Genomic DNA, 27,390 nt, shown 5'->3' on the forward strand with positions numbered 1-27,390 from the left:
AAGTGACCTTGCTTGATTTAAACAGTCAATTTGAGCAAACAGACTCTCTAAAGGCCCCGTCTCACATAGCGAGATCGCTAGCGAGATCGCTGCTGAGTCACAAGTTTTGTGACGCAACAGCGACCTCCATAGCGATCTCGCTATGTGTGACACGTACCAGCGATCAGGCCCCTGCTGTGAGATCGCTGGTCGTGTCGGAATGGCCTGGACCTTTTTTTGGTCGTTGAGGCCCCGCTGACATCGCTGAATCGGTGTGTGTGACACCGATCCAGCGATGTCTTCACTGGTAACCAGGGTAAACATCGGGTTACTAAGCGCAGGGCCGCGCTTAGTAACCCGATGTTTACCCTGGTTACCAAAAAAACAAACAGTACATACTCGCCTTTCGGTGTCCAGGTCCCTTGCCGTCCGCTTCCTGCTCTGACTGCCGGAAAGTGAGACCAGATCACAGCAGTGACATCACCGCTGCGCTCTGCTCTCAGTGTACAGCGGCACTGTCAGAGCAGGAAGCAGACGGCAAGAGACCTGGACACCGAAAGGCGAGTATGTACTGTTTGTTTTTTTTGGTAACCAGGGTAAACATCGGGTTACTAAGCGCGGCCCTGCGCTTAGTAACCCGATGTTTACCCTGGTTACCGGGTGCTGCAGGGGGACTTCGGCATCGTTGATGACAGTTTCAACGATGCCGAAGTCGTTCCCCTGATCGTTGGTCGCTGGAGAGAGCTGTCTGTGTGACAGCTCCCCAGCGACCACACAGCGACAAAACAGCGACGCTGCAGCGATCAGCATCGTTGTCTGTATCGCTGCAGCGTCGCTGTGTGAGACGGGGCCTTAACACCAGCAGATTCCGATTATTTTTAGGCTAGTTTCACATTTGCATTTAAATCCGCAGTGTTTAAAACGCATCCGCAAGTGGTGGAAAAAACGCATGTAAACGCGTACAAACGCGGTGGTTTTTTTACGCATGCGTTGACGCATGCGGTTAAAAAAACGCCGCATTTGTATGCGTTTTTTCCTGCGTTTGCGTTTTTGGTATGCATGATGAGAAATTTCACAAGAGAAAAATCAAGATAGACACCGCCAATGGGACTACAGAGGGCGTGTATTATTATGACGAAACGCGGAAGGGTATAAATGCCCCCGAAAAGAAATTCATGAATAGCTGGTTTTTGTTCATTCTGCTTCACAAAAATCGGAATAAAAAGTGATCAAAAATGTCACGTGCCCGAAAATGTTACCAATAAAAATGTCAACTCGTCCCGCAAAAAACAAGACCTCACATGACTCTGTGGACCAAAATATGGAAAAGTTATAGCTCTCAAAATGTGGTAACGCAAAAAATATTTTTTGGAATAATAAGCGTCTTTTGTGTGACAGCTGCCAATCATAAAAATCCGCTAGAAAACCCGGTATGAATAGAAATCAAACCCCCTTCATCAACTCCTTAGTTAGGGAAAAATTAAAAAATTAAAAAAATGTATTTATTTCCATTTTCCCATTAGGGTTAGGGCTAGGGTTAGGGCTAGGGCTAGGGCTTGGTTTTCCTCCAAGATGTCTGTCTCGTCTGCTTCAGAGTCTGGTGAGAAGTTACCTGCAACTGTCCACACCCTCCCTTTATCACCTTGATGGTGGGGGGTGGCTTATCAGTGTCTAGACTTGTTTTTCTCTACTGAAACGCATGCGTTCAAAAACGCAACCAAACGCATGTGCTTAAAAATGCATGCGTTTACATAGACAGGAATGAGTTTTTTTTGTCGCAATCCTTGCACAATCGACCGCATGCATTTCCTGGCGGCAAATAGACGCCTCTAGAAATTACTACAAGTTGCATTTCCGTGCCAAGCCGCAAACGGCAAAAAAACGCATGCGTCGTCAAACACATTATTTAATAACATATTTAATGTTAAATATAGGGAAAAAAAAGCATGCGTTTTTTTGCGGTACAAACGCTGCGGCAACAACCGCAAATGTGAAACCAGCCTTAGCGAGACCACTGACCATCTCAGCTGTATGGGGGCTTCCCAACTCTCCCCTGACAGATGATGTCGAGGAAAAGAAAAAATCAGCCATTTTTTATTTGAGCACCCATTTCTTTACTGATAACATTTATTTACCAGAATTACTGGAACACTTACCGTAACTTGGCAGATAATGGAATAGTATAGCGGATCAGCTATAAATATCTATGGGGCAGTTATAGAAGACTTCCAAGTGCATCTAATAACAAGCATAGAAATAAAATTGTCAGGTCCTGCTTAGTGATGAGAGAGTATGCGCGCAAGGCCGGGGTCACACTTACCGTAGGGAAATACGGTCCGTTTTTTACAGGCGTAATACGCAGAAAAGTTCCTGAACAGTGATCCGTATTCAATGCGAGGATGCGGTTTTTTTCTCTAAAAATTATCCGTGTGTCATCCGTATGGCATCCACACACACACACACACCTATACTATGTGTAGACATTTATTTTAGCTATTCTATTCTAACCTGTCAGTGTGATTTTACTGTACACTGCTGCATGATTTGCGGCTGTTAGACACATGCAGGCATTGCCTGTTAGGGAATCCCCACATGTATTCAGGCTGTGTAGCAGATGAAAATGATGCAGCTGCGGGGACTCAATCTACGAGCACGTCCAAGATACTCTGAGAACACCCCAGCATGCTCGGAAACGAGCACACTTGCTCATCACTAGTTCCTGCTCCATGGATGGATTTTCTTATTTTCTTTTGGCATAACAAATGCTATACAAATCATCTTACAAGTGAGATTTCAGAGGCCCAACGTCTCCCTAACAGCAATGAATGACAAGGACAAGGACATGTCTAACCTTCTGTAGATACAGAGCAGGGTTGGGCAGGATTAATGCCAATAGTGAACTCCCAACTCTCCACCACCACGCCATTGGTATTTCATGATGGGAAGATAGCCACCAAGCACTGTACCGCACCAGGAATTATCCCACCAGTAACTTTCTAAGTATTATGATTGCAGGCAGGAAACGGGTAAAGGATGAACAGGTATGACATGATCCTACTGCTGGACAGTCTTATGAAAGGGGACCTGAAACCAAAACTGGTGGTGCTGCCGAAAAGATACATGACCGTTTTATGATTAAACTACTCATAGTAAGGTAATGCTCAAAAAAGCACAAACTTAAGAAGCAAGGAAGTGAAAAACACCACAAACCTCATCACGAGAAATGTTTACAGACAGTTTAGCTGAAGAGAAAATCTAATTTTTGGTTCCATGGAAACAAATTAAGGAGGCACAAGTGGAAGCTTGTACTCTGTTAGGAAGATCCGGTTATACCCCACATAACAGGTTACATGTGATCTAATCAGCAGCTATGAACTTACATAAAGAAACAATAGCCTGATGTTATATTTCTCAAAAATTAGAAGCAATTTTTTTCTAATGTTTTATAATGCAATCGTTCACTGACAACACAAAGAACCAAGATCCAGTCTGATCCACACAACAGATGCAGACTTCTGACCATTTGATGGTACAACGGAGAACTAAAATTATAAGTTTATAATAAGAAAACGTACGTTACTGAGACAGGTGAGAAGATTTTATTGGTGTGGTATAGGTGCAGAGATGAAGAGCCAGAAGCCCTGAGCCAAGCTCTGCTCCCCGCCGAGACTGATGAAGGACCTCTAGAATTTCTACTGAGACCAGCTTAAAGCAGATCACAACTGCCCCTCAGAGCGATCGAACAGTCGGATCCCACCGATCAAAACTTCTGACATATCTCTAGATGTCAAAAATTTTCAGAAAGAGCAAATACCCTTGAAAATAGTCAAGATGTTGCAAAAATAACTTTGCTTGGTTTTGATTTTTTTATCCTTTGTAGTAGAATGATATGACATAGATTAGTCCTGTGTAATATAACCAAGAGCTCACTGAATAGGACTAAACATGGCGTCGGTCATTTGTCACCTCCAATGTCACTCAGTGAGCAGTGGGATGACATGCTGACATTTGTGGACAATGTGAAGTGGAATAACACTAGGATAATAAATACTGTAATGGTTATTGCTATAACTTCTTCACTTTGTGTATTTACTTGTATGACAAGTCCCTGTTTCTTGCTAATATTGATAAAACTAATGAGGCCGTCCGGGCTTGGGACCAAAGTCTACAGTCACTCAATGTGACTACAGAAAGCCAGTTTCTGACAGATTGCGATGCGCACACTGTCACGACTCCCCGGCACTCGTGATGCGAACGAGTCACGTGTCGACTAAACTCATCAGACTCGAAACAAAACAAATTGTAAGAGCTGCGACTCCTTACACCTACACCTTTGTGTGTTTTCCATTAACGATTCCAGTTTCTGACCGCACAAATTCAATATTGCAACATGCTAGCAAAACCCTCCACAGGATGCAACGTCTGTCACAACAGCTGGGTGGTCATACATAATCACAGCACAGATATCTCATGAGAGAGTATCAGAAAATTATGTATTATTTCAAAGCTGGTCATCACGTGACAGTCATCTAAGGAGGTATTGAGCCGAGAGAAAACGGTATGGAAGGATACATCTGTTACTTCACTGACCATCGAATTTACAGTCATCTCTCAGCAGTGGATAAATTATTACGCACTGTGGAAGCCATGTAGACAACTTACGGGGCCAATGCTGTTTGGCCCAACAGCAAATATTTAGATGCACCTTGCTCCTGGGATCTGGCCAGCCATGATTTATAGCCACCCTTCCATTCCTTACTCCATCCCCTTCATTCTCACTCAACTTTCTCTTCTTTATACCCCTCTTTTCCATGGCTGACACTTAAGGGAGACTGCAGGAAAAGTTTAATAACCGGTAAAATGGAGTTAGTTACTAAATAGGGTTGAGCGAAACGGATCGGACATTTTCAAAAGTCGCCGACTGTGGGATCGGCCATGCGGTCATCGATCTTCGCGCCAACGTCGCGTTTCATATGACGCTTTCCCCGCCGCTTTGTGCCGCGTCACAGGGGGTAAAACGAGAGAGAGAGACACACAGAGACAGAGACAGAAAAAAAAAAAAAAAATCACCATTGACCTGCATTGGGTTTCGTGTTTCGGTGTGTGTCTATATAGATATGAGCACGCTTCTCTTTATGCTCTCATTTACTTTATCATATTTTGGTGTTTCTCCTGCTTGGTTTTGACCTCCTTCCATTATGGATGCTATCCCCTTATAGCATAGATATCATATGTACGTATTTTGGTCACTCATATCACAAATCACTTAATACGGACCAGGTGGTCTGATTTTTTTTTATTTTTTTTTTATATTCTTTTCACATAAGTCGTTGATATTATGGTAAAAGTTATATTTTGTTTTGCAGAAACAGACCTAACTCGAGAAAGGCATGTTAGCCGAAACGCTGTGAAAAAATGTTTGATGTCTGTGATTATCGCTCTACTGTGACTTTTTTCCTTGGAACTTCAAAATAAATCTAAAATAAATTATTTTTGACTTGAAAAATCAACGTTACTGTTTGGATTCTTAGTGAGTGCCGGAGCTCACCTATACACTGAACTATTTTTCTCCTGAGCACCAAGTACATATACTGTGAGCACCCCATAATTTTCTGATAATTCCAGATAGCTTATATACATGTCAGATGCCCCCTTCACCTAAATGTCCTTCTCCTGATAGACTTGTTTAATGCCTCCTATATATCTTCAGCACACCGAAGGTGTATAAACCATAACCAAGAGGAAACTAATACAAATACACAGCAATCCGTAGGTGTATAAACCATGACCAAGAGGGAACGAATACACAGCACACTGAAGGTGTACAAACCATGACCAAGAGGGAACTAATACAAATATACAGCACAACGAAAATGTATAAACCATGACCAAGAGGGAACGAATACTTGTATCCCTGAAGCACCAAACTGCCACCACTATATAATAATGTGCGGGACTGGTCATAAAAGATATATTGACCATATTCATAACATGATTCATTAAAAACTAAAAAGACAATGGGGTGAACCACAAAAGACTGATTCAGCAAAGCCACAGAATTACAACATAAGGTTCAGGGCATATTGGTCAAATATACTGTGGTGCTAAAAAAGAAATACAGTACCCCAAATATGCCAGTATCAAGATGACACAGGACAAGTAACAGTCACAACAAAATGCATGTTGACTTTGGTGGGCAAGCCATGTTCAACAGAATATAACATAACGCGGCTCAGTGGTTAGCACTACAGATTTGCAGAGTTGGAGTCCTGGGTTCAAATCCCACTGAGGACAACATCTGAAAGGAGTATGTATGTTCTCCCCATGTTTGTGAGGGTTTCCTTTGGGTACTCCAGATTCCTTCCACACTCAAAAAATAACATACCGATATGGTTAGGGAATTTAGAAAGTGAGCATAATTGGGACAGTGATGACAATATCTGTAAAGCGTTGTGGTAATAATGGCGTTTTAACCCCTTCACCCCCAAGGGTGGTTTGCACGTTAATGACCGGGCCAATTTTTACAATTCTGACCACTGTCCGTTTATGAGGTTATAACTCTGGAACGCTTCAACGGATACTGGTGATTCTGACACTGTTTTCTCGTGACATATTGTACTTCATGATAGTGGTAAAATTTCTTTGATATTACCTGCGTTTATTTGTGAAAAAAAAACGGAAATTTGGGGAAAATTTAGAAAATTTCACAATTTTCCAACTTTGAATTTTTATGCAATTAAATCACAGAGATATGTCACACAAAATACCTAATAATTAACATTTCCCCCATGTCTACTTTACATCAGCACAATTTTGGAACCAAATTTTTTTTTGTTAGGGAGTTATAAGGGTTAAAAGTTGACCAGCAATTTCTCATTTTTACAACACCATTTTTTTTTTTTTTAGGGACCACATCTCATTTGAAGTCATTTTGAGGGGTCTATATGATAGAAAATACCCAAGTGTGACACCATTCTAAAAACGGCACCCCTCAAGGTGCTCAAAACCACATTCAATAAGTTTATTAACCCTTCAGGTGTTTCACAGGAATTTTTGGAATGTTTAAATAAAAATGAACATTTAACTTTTTTTCACACAAAATTTACTTCAGCTCCAATTTGTTTTATTTTACCAAGGGTAACAGGAGAAAATGGACCCCAAAAGATGTTGGACAATTTGTCCTGAGTACGCCGATACCCCATATGTGGGGGTAAACCACTGTTTGGGCGCATGACAAAGCTCGGAAGCGAAGGAGCGCCATTTGACTTTTCAATGCAAAATTGACTGGAATTGAGATGGGACGCCATGTTGCGTTTGGAGAGCCCCTGATGTGCCTAAACATTGAAACCCACCACAAGTGACACCATTTTGGAAAGTAGACCCCTAAGGAACTTATCTAGAGGAGTGGTGAGCACTTTGACCCACCAAGTGCTTCACAGAAGTTTATAATGCAGAGCCGAAAAAATAAAACAAAAATTTTTTCCCACAAAAATAATTTTTTAGCCCCCAGTTTTGTATTTTCCCAAGAGTAACATGAGAAATTGGACCCCAAAAGTTGTTGCCCAATTTGTCTTGAGTACGCTGATACCCTATATGTGGGGGGGAACCACCGTTTGGGCGCATGGGAGGGCTCGGAAGGGAAGGAGCGCCATTTGGAATGCAGACTTAGATGGAATGGTCTGCAGGCGTCACATTGCGTTTGAAGAGCCCCTAATGTACCTAAACAGTAGAAACCCCCCACAAGTGACACCATTTTGGAAAGTAGACCCCCTAAGGAACTCATCTAGATGTGTTGTCAGAGCTTTGAACCCCCAAGTGTTTCACTACAGTTTATAATGCAGAGCCGTGAAAATAAAAAATATTTTTTTTTCCACAAATTATTTTTTAGCCCCCAGTTTTGTAATTTCCCAAGGGTAACAGGAGAAATTGGACCCCAAAAGTTGTTCTCCAATGTGTTCCAAGTACGCTGATACCCCATATGTTGGGGTAAACCCCTGTTTGGGCGCACGGGAGAGCTCGGAAGGGAAGGAGCACTGTTTTACTTTTTCAACACAGAATTGGCTGTAATTGACATCGGACGCCATGTCGCATTTGGAGAGGCCCTGGTGTGCCTAAACAGTGGAAACCCCCACAATTCTACCTGAAACTAATCCAAACACACCCCTAACTCTAATCCCAACGGTAACCCTAACCACACCTCTAACCCAGACACACCCCTAACCCTAATCCCAACCGTAAATGTAATCCAAACCCTAACTTTAGCCCCAACCCTAACCCTAACTTTAGCCCCAACCCTAATTGTAGCCTTAACCCTAGCCCCAACCCTAACCCTAGCCCTAATGGGAAAATGGAAATAAATACATTTTTAAAATTTTGTAATTTTTCCCTAACTAAGCGGGTGATGAAGGGGGGTTTGATTTACTTTTATAGCGGGTTTTTTAGCGGATTTTTATGATTGGCAGCCGTCACACACACAGACGCTTTTTATTGCAAAAAATATTTTTTGCGTTACCACATTTTGAGAGCTATAATTTTTCCATATTTGAGTCCACAGAGTCATGTGAGGTCTTGTTTTTTGCGGGACGAGTTGACGTGTTTATTGGTAACATGTTCGGGCACGGGAGATTTTTTGATCGCTTTTTATTCCGATTTTTGTGAGGCAGAATGACCAAAAACCAGCTATTCATGAATTTATTTTGGGGGAGGCGTTTATACCGTTCTGCGTTTGGTAAAATTGATAAAGCAGTTTTATTCTTCGGGTCAGTACGATTACAGCGATACCTCATTTATATCATTTTTTTATGTTTTGGCGCTTTTATACGATAAAAACTATTTTATAGAAAAAAATTATTTTGGCATCGCTTTATTCTGAGGACTAACTTTTTTATTTTTTCACTGATGATGCTGTATGGCGGCTCGTTTTTTTGCGGGACAAGATGACGTTTGCAGCGGTACCATGGTTATTTATATCCGTCGTTTTGATCGCGTGTTATTCCACTTTTTGTTTGGCGGTATGAGAATAAAGCGTTGTTTTTTGCCTTTTTTTTTTTTTTTTTTTGCGGTGTTCACTGAAGGGGTTAACTAGTGATATCGTTTTATAGGTGGGGTCGTTACGGACGCGGCGATACTAAATATGTGTACTTTTATCGTTTGAATTTTTTTTATTTAGATAAAGAAATGTATTTATGGGAATAATATATATATTTTTTTTCTTTATTTAGGATTTTTTATATTTTATTTTTTTTTACACATGTGGAATTTTTTTTTTTTTACTTTCTTACTTTGTCCCAGGGGGGGGACATCACAGATCGCTGATCTGACAGTTTGCACAGCACTCTGTCAGATCACCGATCTGAGTTCCAGCGCTGCAGGCTTACCAGAGCCTGGTCTGCCCTCGGAAGTAATCCCTGCAGGACCCGGATGCAGCCCCGCGGCCATTTTGGATCCGGGGCCTGCAGGGATAGGAGGTAAGAGACCCTCGCTGCAACGCGATCACATCGCGTTGCTCCGGGGGTCTCAGGGAAGCCCGCAGGGAGCCCCCTCCCTGCGCGATGCTTCCTTGTACCGCCGGCACACTGCGATCATGTTTGTGTGCCGGGGGTTAATGTGCCGGGGGCGGTCCGTGACCGCTCCTGGCACATAGTGCCGGATGTCAGCTGCGATAGGCAGCTGACACCCGGCCGCGATCGGCCGCGCTCCCCCCGTGAGTGCGGCCGATCGCGCTGGATGTACTATTCCGTCCTTGGTAATTAGGGCCCACCCCACATGGACGGAATAGTACGTCCAATGGCAGAAAGGGGTTAAAAGGGAGTAAAAAAAAAAAAATTCTAATTTTCATTCAAGGTAAATTGTTCCTCTTCTTTCTACTCGTTACTGCCATACTTTGGGTTTGAGATATAGTCCTGCAATGTGTTTGACCCATTTGGAATGCTCCTTAGGCCCTCTTCACACATTAGTGTCTCCAGTACATGTGGTGACAGTTTTCACTTTCACTTGAGAGTTGAGACACTTACACATGTAGACCCATCTATGGGTCTGTGCACATGTCCATGTGCAAAACACGTAGACATGTCCGTATTTTTCCTGCAACATGGTCAGCAATACGTCTCGCATATCTGTCTTCAGTGTGACACGTACAGGTGTCTGGGAAAAGCTTTACCGTTAGCGCTGGTGCCAGGTGCTAAAAACTACTCTCATTGTAGTCGCCTGGTCTCCCTGCGATCAGCGAGACCAGGTGATGCTGAGGAGAGTTGGAGTCAGCACCCGATGTCTGAGAATAGTAAGGGTCCCCCTTTTCCTAACCAGCTGTGGGAAGACCAGGTGTTATTATTCTGGGAAGGGGCCAATAGCCATAAATATTCTTCCCAGCATATTAATATCAGCTCACTGGTGTCTGCATAGCCTTTACTGGTTATTGAAAAAGGGGACCTAAAAAATTGAGATGGGGTCCCGCACATTTTTACTAACCAGCAAAGACTAAACAGACAGCTGCCGTCTGATATTAATAGGCTGGGAAGGGGCAATGATATTGGCCCCCTCCCAGACGAATAACACCAGCCCTCAGTTGACCCAGAAATGGCATATCTATAGGATGTGCCATTCTGGGGCTTAGCCTCGGCTCTTCCCACTTGCCTTATTGCTTTGGCCAGCGGTTTAATAGTTTTGGGGTTGACGTCCGCTGTTTTCTGTCCACTGACATCAAGCCCAGGGGTTAGGGCTTTTAAGGCGGTCCCACGATGATCACCAACTCTGCTACATCTGAATGGTGTATTGAGCAGTGATATCAGTAATATGACCGCTCAGCATGCCAGCCAAAACACAGTGAGAGTACCATGAGAAATTTCTGGCTGCAGTGACGAGCGGTGATGTAATTAAGGTGACCGCAGGTCACATGCAGCAGTTTTCTGCTTTAACATTACTGATGTCACCGCTCGCAGAGTGAGAAATTTCACAAGCTGCGAGCAGTGACGTCAGTAAGGTTATCGCAGCTCACAGGCCGGCTCACACAGAGGTTACCATGAAAACTGCCGACTGTGACTAGCTGTAACCTTAATTATGTCACTGCAGCCGCGTTGTCATGTTACGGTCTGTGTTCTGGACACAGCACTGAGAGATCACATTACTCATGTCCCCACTCAGTACTGCATCTGGATCTAGCAGAGCTGGGGATCGACATGGGATGGATTTTATGGTGGACCACTTTGGAAGTGATTTTTTACAATTAAAGGACTTTTCTCTGTGTTTGTTACTTTTAACTACGGGGTTAGTCAAATGGTGGTGTCTTAGGCTACTTTCACACATCAGTTTTTTGCACACTGATGGTGTGACATTGTCACAGGGACCTCACCAGTACTGGAATGTGAAGAAGGCCTTATTGTGGAATTATGTGGCTTTGTGCAATCAATCCTTTGCGGTTCACCCCGTCGCCTTGTTTGTGTGCTTGTTTGTTTTTGAAATGGAACCATGGGCAGCATGAATGAGACACTGGCTGCGCAGTCATAGAAAGGTATGTGTGCGACATGTCTCTGGCTATGTACACATATGGCAATCACCTGGAGTGGGTAGAGAAGCCAGACAGGGGGCACAATCCACTAGTCACGTCTATCCCTACACTCCCCGGCCGGCTTGTAAAACAATATTTTCTTTGAAACGTTCTAATTATGCAAATTGTCTCTTCAGCTCATCTCGGCATGCTTAGCATGTCAATCTCCGCAAGGAGAAACTACTTCTTGGATAACTTTGAAACGTTGCAACATACCTGGATACAATTGTGCAGCCAGGCTTCGGGTCATCCCACACATGGTTACCTATAATTATGTTTTAATGAAACCTGTTGTGAATAAAGTTATTTATATAACTTTTAGGGTAAGTTCACACTGGGCGTTTTTGCTGCTTTTTTTTTCTGCAGCAAAACCTGATCTTCTTGGCAGGAAAGAAGCTGCTTCAAAAACACAGGTTTAGGTGCGTTTTTTTGTTGCATTTATCCTTTGAAACCAGAAACCAGTGCTCTCACCTCAGAATTGGCAGCAACCAGTGGGACCCAGCTACAACCATGTTCTGTTGGTAGAAGTCTTGACAGAAGTGGCCTTCATGGAAGAATTGCAGCCAAAAACCATAACTGACATGGAAACAGGGTCAACTATCACTCAAGTATGATAGAAACCATAGGAACAAGAGTGCAGAAAAGTGGCAGCTGGTGCCCTGGACTGATGGGTCACAATGTGAATATTTGGCTGTAAAAGGAGGCAGTTTGTTCGCTGAAGAGTGGTACAATAAGTGTCTGCAGCCAACAGTGAAGCATGGTGGAGGTAGGTTCCTATGCAAGTTTGAGCTACATTTCAGCAAATGGGAAATTGGTAAAGATTAATGGTGTCCTCAAAGCAGAGGAATACAGGCAGGTACTTATCCATCATGCAATGCCATTAGAGAGGCACCATCTACAGACGATCTGTGGTTAGCACTCCAACATGTCTGAAAAATTCCTTCAAAAACTGTGTGCAAGTGTACCTAGAAGAACATATGTTTTGGGAATCCGACTACTGGGATCTCCACCAGTCACAAAAAATGCAGGCCATTAAAGTGAATCTGTCCGCAGGTTTTCACTCCCCCTTCTGAGAGCAACATGATGTAGGAGTGAAGACCCTGATTCCAGTGATGTATCACTTATTGGGCTGCCTGCTGCAGTTTTGGTAACATCACTGTTTTCTCTGCAACAGATCTCGCAGTTCTCTGTATAACTCTACCCACTCCACTTATTGGCTGCTTTCTCTGAACTTTTGATTACAGGAAAAACCTTTTAAAAGGAACAACTGCAAATTGAACATATTAACAGCCCCGTTCCCTGACACTAGCATGTCCATTTTGCAAAATAGGACAATTTTCATGAGCGAAAACCAACAGAAGAACAATTAACAATGATTGAGACATAAAAACTAATATTAACACATTTCATCACAAATGATCCCACGGGACCCCCTCAGGCACCATTATTCCCCATCCTATGCATTGTGGTGACACTATGAGCACACAGTGCATTTCTGCATACTGTGCCGCAGGAGTTTTTGGGGAATTCACATTTCCTCTAATGTCTACTCAGATGACTGGACGTGTAATTCAGTACTATTCGAGATTTGTAAACTCTACAAATGACCCTGACACTGTCACGTCATCAGGGTTATACTATTTTCGTGACTTCTATATTTTGCTTGCATTTACCCATTGCTTCTTCCTGTAGCTGCAGGTTACGTGGGCCCGGGGCTTGTAGCTCCTATATTACATTTATTATTCCCTGGTTGTTCTTCCACATACGTTGCCCCAGCATGAGCCTCAGCTCCCACCGATCTCTCCATATGTTTTAGCCTAAATTATTTACATAATGCTACACAATTACACTTTGCTGTCCCGCTGCCATAGGATTTCACTGCCAAATAGTCTACATAGTGTACAAAGGAAAAAGATGGACAATAATCTGGAAAATAGCAAATTATGATGTAGAATGTGATATATAATGTATTAGCTGGAATCATGGGGACAGTGTGCATTGGCATACAACGATGCGGTATACAATAGGGCCGTGTAATAAATAACCAATACGCTATGGACAATACGAGCTTTGGGACATCCTATCCTAAATCCATAGGCATGAACATGGAGCTGGTCCCCACTTTACAGCTTTAACAGCTTACGCTCTTCTGGGAAGGCTTTCTACAAGGATGTGTTTGGAGACTTTTGCACATTCATCCATAAGAGCATTTGTGAGGTCAGACACTGATGTTGGATTAGAAGGTATGGCTCGAGATCTCCATTCTGGGTTTCCCGAAAGGTGTTCACTAGGGCTGAGGTCAGGACTCAGGCAAGATCCGACCATGACTTTATGGATCTTACCTTGTGCATTGGGGCACAGTCATGCTAGAACAGAAAAGGGCCTTTACCAAATTGATCAAACAAAGCTGAAGAGGAAAAAAAAAAAAGTCCAAAATGTCTTATTATGCTGAAACATTAAGATTTCCCTGTACAGAAACAATGGGCCTATGCCAACCAGTGTATATTCCACCAAACTTTACGGTTGGCACAATGCAAACAAGCAGGTTACGTTCTCCTGGGCATTCACCAAACATGGGCTCCTCCATCAGACTGCCATATAGAGAAGTGCAATTTGTCACTCCACAGAACACGTTCCCACTGATCCCAAATCCAGGTGGCAGCTTTACACGACTCCATCCGACGCTCAGCATTGTACTTGGTGATGTATGGCTGGCATGCAGCTGCTCAGCCATGTAAACACTCTTGGTGCAGTCTTTGTATGGCTTGGCGTTTGATTTTATATCTTTGGTAATATGATGTAATTAAACACCTGCAGTCAATGAGTACAAGACGTCCCCCCATATACGTTTGTCCATAAGGTGTATATGTGGACATGCAGTATCATACATGACAACATCTGGATGAAATGCAGAATACTGCCTACATTCTAAGTCATTGAGTTGGTAGACTGGATGAACTGTCATAGGATGCTGCTTTTCTAATATGGCACTTTACATTTTTCCCTTGTTAGAGCTCTCCGGTCAGTTAATAAAAATGAATGGATAACGGAGTGCTGAGCTGTATAACAAGCTGCCTCTGGACGTCTACAGAAATGCGCTCTACGTGGGTAACCGGCAGGTAGCCACACACAAGCCACAGATCAGCACGAGCAAATCCAAAGGTTTGCTGCATCAGTAGAAAACAACTGGAACAGTGGAATCAGGTTTGCACTTATGAGTCGTCATCTGGAAATCTGCAGGCGAATCTGAATTTGATGGCTGCCATAATCCCTACATGAGCCAATGCATAGTGCCATCTGTGAGGTTAGGCAGAAGAACTGGTCTGATTTCTCATGGTTCGAGTCGGGCCACTCCAAGTCTTCCAAGGCGAAACTGCACAATGCCCCGAGCTTAAAGCACGATGACCAAATGAACACATGGGTCTGTTTATCCAGCAACATTCCAAAATCCAGTGCTACAGTAGGTCTTCCCAGGAAAGCCCAGATTGCTCCCCTCTGCAGACAGAACTATATTAGAACTGTCCATGGTTATGAAATCGGCGTCATGTCTAGGACATGTTCAGATTACTGTAATCCAGCCAAATTCTGAGGTCTACAGTATATGACAAAAGTGAGTGCACCCCTCCCATTTTTGTAAATATTGTGTGGCATCTTTTTGTGGGACCACACTGCAGATACGACACGTTGATACAATGTAGTCAGTGTACAGCTTGTATAACAGTGTACATTTTGAGTGCCCCCTAAATAACTCACACATCCATTAATGTCCAAACCGCTGAGTACACCTCTAAGTGACAGTGACCAAATTGTGACAAATTACCGTAGCCATTTTACCTCCCCAGCGTCATGTGACTACCTTTTACAAGGTCTCAGGTGTGATAAATGTGGTGTCATCGCTCTCACACTCTCTTACACTGGTCACTGGAGGTTCAATATGGCTCCTCATGGCAAAGAACTCTCTGGGGATCTGAAAACAAGAATTGTTGCTGTACATAAAGATGGCCGAGGCTATAATGAGATTGCCAACACCCTGACACTGAGCTGCAGTACGGTGGCCACAGACTTCACTAAGAACTGGCCTCACCATGGTCGACCAAAGAATCAACTTGTGCACATTCTCAGCATCATATCCAGAGTTTGTCTTTTTATAATAGAAGTATGAGTGCTGCCAGCATTGCTGCAGAGGTTACAGGGGTGGGGGGGTCAGCCTGTCAGTGCTCAGACCATACGCTGCATCAAAGTGGTCTGCATGTCTGTCATCCCTGAAGGAAGCCTCTTCTAACGATGATGCACAAGAAAGCACGCACACAGTTTGCTGCAGACAAGCAGACTAAGGACATGGATTACTGGAACCATGTCCTGTGGTCTGAGGAGACCAAAGACAAACTTATTTGGTTCAGAAGGTGTGTGAAGGCAACCAGGTGAGGAGTAGAAAGACAAGTGTGTCTTGCCTACAGTCAAGCATGGTGGTGGTAGTGTCATGGTTTGAGACTGCATAAGTGCTGCCAGCTGTGGGGAGCTATAGTACATTGAGGGAACCATGAATGCCAACACGTACTGTGACATACTGAAGCAGAGCATGATCCCCTCCCTTTGTAAACGGAGCCGCACGGCAGTATTCCAGCATAACGACCCCAAACACACCCTCCAAGATGACCACTGCTTTGCTTAAGAAACTGAGGGTAAAGGTGCTGGACTGGCCAAGCATGTCTCCACACCTAAACCCTATTGAGCATCTGTGGTGCATCCTCAAATGGAAGGTGGAGGAGAGCAAGGTCTCATCATCCACCAGCTCTGTTATGTCATCACGGAGGAGGGAAAGAGGACTCCAGTGACAACCTGTGAAGCTCTGGTGAACTCCATGCCCAAGAGAGTTACGGCAGTACTTGGGAATAATGGTGGCCACAATTTGGCCATTTTCACTTAGGGGTGTACTCACTTTTGTTGCTAGCTTAGACATTGATGGCTGTGTGTTGAGTTATGTAAAGGGCACACAAAATTTACACTATTACATAATGTAATGTAGTCAATGTACAGCTTGTATCAAAGTGTCATTTCTTCAGTGCTGTCCCATGAAAAGATAGAATAAAATATTTATAAAAATGTGGAGGGGTGTACTCACTTTGGTGATATACTGTATGTACCATAGTCAGAGAACGGACCACGATACACGAACTGACCACCGATCTTCTGTACTATAGGTGCAGGGGTTACAATCTCACCCGGGCCCTGGAGCCTAAAGGGTCAAAGAAGTCCCTTTGCCCATATGAAGAGATCGATACGATTATAGACTTGCAATTAAAGCTTTTGCATTGGGGCTTCATTAGGCCACTGCTCACACACATCTAAGGCTACTTTCACACTAGCGTTAACTGCATTACGTCGCAAATCCGTTTTTTGCCGAAAAAACGGATGCGTCAAAAAAAGTGAAAAACGTATGCAACGCATACAGCATTTCGACGGATCCGTCGCAAATCCGCTAAACGTTTCCGTCGAAAATACTGGATGCGTTGCATACGTTGCATCTGTTTTTACCATCCGTTGCATCCGTTTTTACGACGGATCCGTTTTTAAAATGGGAGGCTCCCAAATTTGATTGGCTACTGGAAAATATGGAAAACTATATAGTTACTGTTTTTACAGCCCATCTTTGAGGGTTTTAGTTTTGTGGCAGCGATGGAAGGTGTTCTTGGGAGGATTGCTAGTTTGGTTACCGACGTTATCTTTGAGACGAATCGCCTGGATATCATAGTGCGGGAGAAGGAGGCGGCAGCGGAAAGACGGAGGATGCTTCTGCAGCAACGGAGACGGAGACGACTGTGGATTCATCCGATTAATGAACTACGGATGATGATAAAGGGATCCAAACCCTAACCCTACCCCTAACCTCACACCTAACCGTTTAATGAACATTTTCTGACAGTCATAGTGCCACGTATTTCAGTGTCACGTACTATAAATACTATAACTACGTGGTTATACGTGGCACTGAAAAATCGTGGCATTTTCGTGAAATACGTGGCACTTAAATACGTGGAACTTATGTACGTGGCACTTAAGTACGTGGCACTTAAGTACGTGGCACTTAAGTACGTGGCACTTAAGTACGTGGCACTTAAGTACGTGGCACTTAAGTACGTGGAACTTATGTACGTGGCACTTAAGTACGTGGCACTTAAGTACGTGGCACTTAAGTACGTGGCACTTAAATACGTGGAACTTATGTACGTGGCACTTAAGTACGTGGCACTTAAGTACGTGGCACTTAAGTACGTGGCACTTAAGTACGTGGCACTTAAGTACGTGGCACTTAAGTACGTGGCACTTAAGTACGTGGCACTTAAGTACGTGGCACTTAAGTACGTGGCACTTAAGTACGTGGCACTTAAGTACGTGGCACTTAAGTACGTGGCACTTAAGTACGTGGCACTTAAGTACGTGGCACTTAAGTACGTGGCACTTAAGTACGTGGCACTTAAGTACGTGGCACTTAAGTACGTGGCACTTAAGTACGTGGCACTTAAGTACGTGGCACTTAAGTACGTGGCACAAGTGCCACGTATATAAGTGCCACGTATATACGTGGCCATATATGTGGTGTTGAAGGCCCAGGCCAGGTTTATATAGATTTGGGGGTGTCTGGCCAATTGGCAACAAAATCCAGCTTCTGAGCATGCTCACTGTAAAAAAACGTATTGCAGCGCTGCATTGCGTCGTACGACGTGTACCGACGCATCCGTCGCTCATAGGCTTCCATTATAGCCAACGACGCATGCCGCAGGATGCGTCGCGACACGTTTTTTAGGCGGAGACAAAAAACGCTACAAGCAACGTTTTTTGCCGACGACGTATCGCCAAATTTCGACGCATCCGTCGTACGACGTACACGACGTATGCCAATCCGTCGCAATACGTCGCCAATACAAGTCTATGGGGAAAAAACGCATCCTGCAAACACTTTTGCAGGATGCGTTTTTTCTGAAAAAAGACGTTTTGAGACGGAATGCAGTTAACGCTAGTGTGAAAGTAGCCTAAGCCTCTCTCCACAGTAAATCAAGAAGCATTTATAATTTGTCACCTTGCTTCTCTTTACTCCCGTGATCTCTTCTGCTGCCTACTTTGGATAAGGCAGTGTACTATGCCAGCAGATGACTCACTGACGAGGGGAATAAATGGCCACTTATCAACGCCAATCTGAAATCTTCACAGTAAATGGTATATTTTACAATGTGGCAACATGAACAGCAGCTTCATCACCGGTGAGCTCATTTACTACTCGCCAGATTCTCTTTGAAGCTTGTTTTCCTACAATGCCTCATGGAAAATGCAGATCATCGTCACAGGAGGCAGAGGAAGACGACTCCAGTAACCTTAGCACATATCAAGGTCATCCAGCAGTAAGCCAAGAGTGAGACCATCCAGAGCCATGACACTCTTGAACATTAATAAAGACCTGACTGCCAAGTTCTGAGGCTCGGCAGCGCTGCCAAGCAATTCTTAAAACAGATCTAGCAGGATATGTGGATATACTAAACTTGGAAAGCCCAAGTGATTTTACAATTCAATCTGTAAACAGACGCAGGACAGGATCCTGTACCCATCAGGTATTTAGGGCCACCCATGAGAGCTTATACTGGAAGGAAAAGATAAAACGGAGATGTTATCATATCACTATTATTCACATTACAGCATAAATTAAAGCAGTCTATGGGCAGAGGACAAAAAAAAAATATAAGAAGCTGTCAGACACCTTTGTTGGTGCTTATGTCAATAAAATGTCTGATTATTAAAAGAAAAAAAAAAAAATTACAAACATCTGTCTGGTCCCTGTTCTTTCATTAGATGAGATATTAAGGCCCCCAGACATATTAGACTAATGTTGGCTGAATCCACCAATATCGACAGGTTCGGCAGACAGTCTAATGTGTATGGGGGGCCGGCTGATAGGGAGATGTTGATGGGATATGACAGATTTCGGCTGCTGATTGCAATGTTCTCCCTGAGATAAGCTGCCGGCCGATGTGTCAGATGGCAGCTTTTTCATAGAGAACACAGGGGCACTCCTCAGAATGGGAGAGTCGGAAGAGATGGCTGTTGGCCAAAGGATCAGCGAAGCATCATTAGACCGACAGCCATTCCATGTGTATGGCCAGTCTCAGTCTGGCGTCACTGTGGACCACATAAAAGGGGTCTGGATCTGCTGATTGGCATCTTCTCCGCCCCATCTCATGCTCATGTACCAACAAAATCGTTCTGTAAAGTCAGCACAGTGTGCATTGAGGGAGAGCGCTTTCAATATTTTATTGTCATCTTAATATTCTGGCTGCCAGACTATTACAATATAGACTTTTACTGCAATTTCAGGGAGTAAAACCACTGGTAACGATGGACACACATTGCTTTACTTCTTTTGTATAGACTGGAATAGGTCAGGGTGTTGCCTCCATTCATATTTCTAGATCCTCTAAGTTATGACGATTAGCTCCCCGCAAACATTTGACCTTTTGACTTGATTATTATGACAGAGTTTCTATAATGCCCCACTCACTGAGAACAGGAAACATGCAAAATGCTGACAAATACTGAATTTTACTTTAGATATGGAGCAGAAAACATCACAAAACTGATAAAATACAAGAAAGCAATTTATGCATTACAGAAGATAATCACCAATCTGTAAGCTTTCACTCGGTCTAAATCCTGCTGTCCTCCTGAATGTGGAGGGTTGGTTTTTTTTGCACCTCTCCATTTCTGAGATACGGCCCCCTCTACCTTGTATGTAAATCCTTATGTTAAGGGTGTCGCCCTCAACTGTTCTCTGTGGGGGTCTTAAGGAGGCTCATACCCCCCTTGGATAACAAGACTAGATTTCCATACAATCAGGAGGAGACTATGGGCCCGATTCATCAAGACAAGCATTGTTCACACTGGTGCACGTCTTCTCACGAATCTGCAGCGACTGACAAGCGGTGTGTGCCACCGTGCGCCACACCGGATATCTTACACCAGTCAGGGACCGGTGATATTTCTGGTGTAGGGACACCACAGCTCGTTATGAAGCCAATGAGCTGTGACAAAGAGGAGAATCAGAGTGACATACACATTGTGGATACTGGGAAGATGGCTAATAGAGTGGTGGAGATGGTTCAGGGGGTCGGAACAATGTCATAGGTACACCCCGAATACACTACCATGCAACTCCTGATGGCGGAGTATGCCAATAACTCCCATAATGCCCACACCAATTAAGGGGCTATGGGTAATGGCTGGTAATGCCATGTACAGCATCCACTGCAGGCTGACACACATTCCCCCCCAAGGAAACTTGGTGCCTCGCATCTTTTGGTTCCTGTCAGCAACAATGCTATATAAAGTTATGGGGCACAAGAAATACAAAATGGTTATTCTGAGCCCTTCTAAAAACGATGCTAATGTTGGTAGTGTTGTGCGCTGAGTGATGAAGGCGATGACAACATTAGGGTCCTAGTTAGACATGGCGGCCATCTGTATCCATAGCCTAGAAAACATTTATACCGCTCCCAATGAGGGATAACACAATGCGGGGCCTGAGCTGGTGTAGGACAAACAGGGCATTCAATTATTTATACACATTAGTTAGCAGATCCTTTTATTATCTTTTCTAAAGCCACCCGAAGATCAATCTGAGGTGAACTCAGGACATGATGGTAAATGTGGCAGGAAAATGACTATTGATCGGAGGTGTAGGCAGATGCCATCTGTGCCCATAAGTCCTTACTTCACAATCGAACAGGATCAATAAGACTGGTTTAGACAGCGAGGCTCTGCAGCAGCCGGGTATCCCTGGGAATGAGGGGTGATCCTTGCAGATCCGGTACTGCTCCAGTGCACACCATACCTGTGTAGTACGACTTGTAGCATCCACAGCTCAGCAGCTCTTATCGCTTCTACCAATCCAGAGCGTAGGCAATTACCTCTAATGAGCTTAAAATAAAAGCTTTCTGCATCTGAAAATACGATGTGACCTTCATGTTAACAATGGCACTGACCACATGGGAGCGTCCCGTCATACGTAGATGCTCAGCTTCACGCATATGACGGTAATGCCAGAGGACTGTATGTCAGGTGATGGCCCGTAGTCACACTGGCCAAATACTAATACAGAGGCCATGTAAAAAGCCTATATCGGGGGGGGGGGGGGGGGGGGGGGGGGGGGGGGGGATGGTTAAAATATTAAAACAGGATATTATTAAATGGGAAACATGCCATTGTAATTTTAAGAACATTAAAAAAATAATGTTGAAATAAAAAATGGCAATTTTTCAATTTTAATATTCTTGAAAAATATTTCAAGACAAATAATCTTTATGATAAATGATCACATGCGTTTTAAGTAAATTACTAGTAAAGAAAATAACAGACCTAGTGGCTCAGTGGTTAGCAGTTTTATCTTACATCACAGGGGTCCTGGAACAGACAGCACAGCACAAACATACATAGTTTTGTATATTCTCCCTGCGTTTGCGTGAGTGAAACGGTAGGGCCAGATGGTGTGGTAGCTTCGTGATTGAAGCTCTGCCCACCATCAATGGGGGCCATTAGCCACTGTGGTGGGTGAAATTTCAGCTGCACCCTATAATGCGTTCCTAATGTTAGAGCTACGAGATGATTTTGGATGAAACCCAAAAATCGCTCTGTGTTGCAACCATTGTGTATAATGTAGTTGAATGGGCTTCCATTGGAACCTGTAACGTACCATGACTACTACCAGGCAGAACCAGTTGGCTTTTTTCGAGTCTTGCTGGTTGCGGTACTTTACAGGTCACAGTTAGACCACTTTCACTTCCACTATCTGACAATGTAGTGGCAGCCATCATACAACAAGGTGACCCTTTTTGGGATTGTCTCCTAAAATAAACAGACTCTTCGCTCTTCGACATAAGCCTCGAAGTAGAATCCGGCTATACTCTGTTCTAATTAATACCAGCCTTGGCCCGATGGGTGTATAGGGTGAAAGGCCAAAATGGAGGTAGCTACACCCCACAAATGCACAAGGCAGAAAACATAAAATATCTACCGTAATTCTAATGGATAAAATTAACTTTAATTACATAACAACTTTAATGACCCGAAACCCAAGCTGTTACTCATAGATCCTTCCAAGAAATGACAGATGCAGAAGCCACTTAAAGACATTACCCTTGTATAAAAGTCAGCAGAGGAGAGTCATCTGAAGAGCAGGCCTGAACATGGCGGTGACCACAACCGGCACAGGACGGATGTGAGGGCCACGTGGACCTGCTCACCCGCCAGCCCATATTATATCATCCAAGGTCTCACTACAATAACTAGCACGTTCTCAAACAACCCGAAACCTAGATGTACCAGACCACGGCCCTGCAGTCGCCACGGGGCCATCAACAGCTTCATTTTGGTAGGTGATCTGTGGAGTCTTTTATCTGGGAATACCCAGCAGGAGTGGAAAGCATGAGAAAACTAGCTAATGAGGACAGTTCACAGATCCCTCATATTCTCAGGGATCCCGAGATGCCCACAGCATGGCGGCCTCCAGCTAAAAACTAAATTATGGTATTCATTATTAACAATTCTTAAGACTTATTGTTTTGGCTCAAAAAAAGCTGACAAATTCATACAGAGGAACTGGTGAATTATTTACAGGACAAATGTTACAGAAATCAATAAAGGAGTTAAAAGTCGATTTCCCTAAAAGCTGCAACCACCGCACCTGCTCCTCCGAGCACAGATAAAGCAAGCGCAGCAATATCCGCACAAAAGAGCAAAGAGCCAGCAGAAAGGAACACGCGGAGGGGCGCCACAACAATGGCACTGATGATCATGTGGGTACATCGGGCACCACATTCATTTGTACGTACGTGCCCAGGTTTTATCCCTTGTGCACACAATGACCACTGTCTTGAGCTTCATTAATAAAGGTTCTTTTTTTTTAAAGAAGCAGCTCTCATAAATGAGCCGTGCCCCCTTCACTGCATACCAGGCCGGCTATGTAACAGTGCTTGTGCGCTGACTATTGCTGGAGCCACCCTCTTCAGCCAGATGATCAGTGGGGATCAGATCTCCACCGATCTGATCCATATTAGGAGAAATCCGCCAATCAGGTGCCAGAGGGTGCGGGGAGGGTAAAAGTTCTACAAAGCTGCTTGAAAAATATACGTGACGGACAAGGAATCGGTGACTAATTTATGTTTCTGTCAAGATCAAGATGAAGGAACTGACAGGTGACCCTTAAAAGGTTAAAATACGTCACTTCCGAACCAGTGGCAAAATTAAAGAAAAAGGTATAAAAATCCGTAGCAATGAGGAGGAGTTGGGTGTCGAGCTGACGTTAGAAGACTGGAGGAGGTGTTGCGACACGCTAACTAAGGGTAGTCACCAGTTATCTCTAGTGGAAACCTCGATCAAGGTCCTTCATAGGACTTATCTAGTGCCAACTAAACTTCATAGCATATTCCCCAATGTCTCAAATTTATGCTTTCGGGGATGTAACCTACCTGGGGACATGAAACATATATGGTGGACTTGCCCAGTGGTGTCCAACTTATGGCAAAAGATAAACCTTCTAGTTGACCAACTGGCGGGGAAGAAAACCAATCTGGACGCCTCTGTTTTTCTGCTGGGGGCGAGACACCCGGCTCTTCCTAAAAACCTATTTAAGTTGGTTTCTTTTCTCTTTATGGCTACTAGAATCCACATTGCTTCGAAATGGAGGAACCCCACGTTGTCGCTACGTATGGTCAAGGAAAGGATGAATAACATTATGTTTTATGAACGCATTGAGGCCACTAGAAATGATACGTGGGTTCAGTTCTTTAAGATATGGGGTCCTTGGATGGATCTGCAACCTAATTTGCACTTGAGTCAGACTCTTCATCTATCCCCATAACAATTTGATTCTGTGGGGATAACGTTTGTTATAAATTAAAAAGTAAATACAATTTCCCCTATCCTTCATGTTCTTCCCTTGTGTTGTCTTTGTCTTGTCCACCCTTGTATCTATAAGGAATATGTGTTTCTTATATTACTGAGTTATTGACTCCCCTGCGAGGGAGTTCATTCACATTGCAATTTCATTTTATGAATGTTGAAGTTGAAATTTCAATAAAACCTTTTGAAACTAAAAATCCGTAGCAATGGGTTGTTGGGGCATATATTATGGATGACCGAGGCTCAGGATGGTGTAATACCCACACAATCAGAAGCCATCAGCTCCACCAATGTGTAGTGACAGCTGCTGAGCTCTGCACATCATTGTTCTTATGATAGGTCATCAATATTTGATACTTGGACAACCCCTTTAAATCATGGACTGGTGTAATCAAAGAAAGTGCAGCATACAATCGCTTCTCTCAAACAGGCCTCCTTATCTGCGCCTCACTGACGGAGAAGCACTGGCGTAGATGTCAGAGTTTCAGGAACAACAATCTATACGCAGCGCCAAAGGGGTCGGAGCAAGCTAGAGACCGGCTGTTCTGGGAATCAATGTTTGGAGAAAGATCAAAACAAAATTAAAGGGATTGTGCAGAGGATAAAAATAATTTTTAAAGGGTTTCTGACTGGAATAAAACAAAAATGAAACAAAAAAAGAGTAATACGCTGACTGATCCCACTTGCTTCTTGTTCTGACCATTTCCTATTAAAGGGAACTTGTCAGCCGATCCATGCGGCCCGTGGTTGGAGCAGCATGGACCAGAGCCTGGCTGGCTGTTTTACTCTGAAACTCCCTAGAGATACAGAGAAAATATAGTTTGAAGAATCCGCCGGGGACCATCGGCAGAGACAAGACTAGTCCTAAGCCACCACCTCCCAGCACTGCGGTAGTGACTGACAGCTCCCTCCTGACTGGGTACATAAGGAAAGCTCTGTTACCCACCGGGAGCAGCGCTAGGAAAAGCGCTCTCCAAACTACATCTTCTCGGAAACCCTGGAGATTGGGCAGAACGCAATACTAGAGTCCTCACATAATCCTAGAATGCTGCTTTAACGATAATCGTAGTCTGAACAGGCTGCTGATCACCAGATGAACCACCAAAGCACTTGTTCGTTGGGTGAAATGATCTTTTGGTTTACACAAAAGATCATCATGCTTTAAAGAGCATCATCTTGTGTAAAGAGGTACTGTGCTTCCGAGAACAATGGCAGACTATACCCTTTGAACATGTGCACACGTTGAGTAAAATTTCTGCAGGTCTTGGCAGGAAAAACGCAGCTGCAAAAACGCTCCCTTTTCCCCTGCCTCTTTGCCTGATTTGCGTGAAGTCAATGGTGAAAAACGCAGGGGGAAAGCGCAGAGAATTGACATGCAACAGGTTATTTTCTGCACCAAATCTGCAAGTCACAAATACTAAACACTGCAGGTTTCTAATTCACTTTGCTGGCATCAGGATTATCTAGAAAATAGCCATGGCAAAAAACGCACCAAATCTGCCACGTCTGCACACAGCCTTCATCAACTTGCTGATCAGCAAACGAGTAGTTGATTAACGGTTATTTACCACCAAGTCGGGTGGTGTAAACCCATCATTGGTACTTGCCTTTTCTCACTAAAGAGAATCAAAAATCAGTGTCAGGGAAAGTTCACACACAATAAAATCCAGAGAGAAGTAGCACGATTTTTCTCACTTGTCATCCGTGTGCAATCCGTTTTTTTACAGCAGCAGCCATCATTTACAGTTTACTATGCTAAAAATTGCAGTCCGTAAAAATCAGAGGTTATACGGCGGCTCAGTATGAAATCTGATTTTTTTTAGCACTTCCATAGCCTTCAATGGGCAAGTTTATAGGAAAAAAAAACTAGTGAATAGTGCAGTTTTTTTTATTTTTTTTATTTTTACACAGAGTCTATGGCTATGTGCACATGTTGCGGATTTTGATGCGGATCCAGAGCGGTTTTGGACGCGCGGAATTGCATCAAATCCGCAGTGTAGTGCACAAGCAATGTTAATCAATGGGAAATCTAGAATTGGTGTGCACATGCCGTGGAAAAATCCATGCAGATTTGCAGCATTTTATTTTCTGCAGCATGTCAATTCTTTTTGTGGATCTGCAGCGTTTCTGCACCCATTGACTTCCACTGAGTCAGTCAAATCCACAGCAAAACCGCAGGTGTAAAAAGATTTGTGAGTTTGCTGCAGAGTTGCCGGCGAAAAACGCTGCAGAAAGGGAGGAGGAAGAGAGTGTGAGTGGAGACTATGTATGTGCGGAGAAGATGTATGTACAGGGTGGAGCGCGGTAATTTGCTGATTTGGGAATTAAATAAAAAAATTATGATCATTAGAAAAATTTATTTTATATTTTAATTATACTGAACAGTAATGGAATTTTTAAATTACATGGTTTTAAATAGTGTATCTGGCAAATGTCGACCTTCGCTATCCACACACTGCTGCATACGTTTTCTGAAGTTTTCATGAACTCTAACAAGCATGTCCACTGGTATTCTGCCAATTTCAGCTTCAATATTGTTCCTTAGGTCTTCCAAGGTGTTGGGACGGTTGATATACACCTTAGACTCGCAGATTGCTGTCAATGGGTGCGCTAACGGACCCGTTGCACGGCGTTAATTGCGACATTTTCGCCGTGCAACGTTGTCCGTTAGCGATCACCCACTAACGCAATGTGAACCTAGCCTTATATATACACATTGTGGTTTGGAGGGAAAGAGAGTTCAGATTGTCAGAGAGACAGAAGAGAGCAGACGGACCTAGAGGGTCAGAACGTCTGAGGGGGCCGTGTAGTCTGAAGTACTACAGCTCCTGGAGAAAAGAGACATACAGAAAGCCGAACATTGTTCAGTGAGCGTGAAGGAGAGCGAAGCACAGGAGAGTAACATCAGGGGAGACCAGCTGCGAATG

At 43.7% G+C, this 27,390-nt stretch overlaps 1 protein-coding gene across 2 annotated transcripts in view; it reads right to left on the reverse strand.

The window, feature by feature from the left end:
- The window catches only part of TTC39C (tetratricopeptide repeat domain 39C), a 124,293-nt gene that overhangs the window by 79,447 nt on the left and 17,456 nt on the right, over window positions 1-27,390 (reverse strand). The window contains exon 1 of one of the 2 annotated variants that reach the window (XM_077270372.1): window positions 2,136-2,184. The exons of the other annotated variant lie outside the window; for it this stretch is intronic. The gene's annotated coding sequence lies outside the window, so the exon portion shown is untranslated. Of the gene's footprint in view, window positions 1-2,135; window positions 2,185-27,390 lie in introns of those variants that run through there. 2 annotated transcript variants of the gene reach the window in all.

Source organism: Ranitomeya variabilis, chromosome 6 (genome assembly GCF_051348905.1).
Source record: "Ranitomeya variabilis isolate aRanVar5 chromosome 6, aRanVar5.hap1, whole genome shotgun sequence".
NCBI lineage: Eukaryota > Metazoa > Chordata > Amphibia > Anura > Dendrobatidae > Ranitomeya > Ranitomeya variabilis.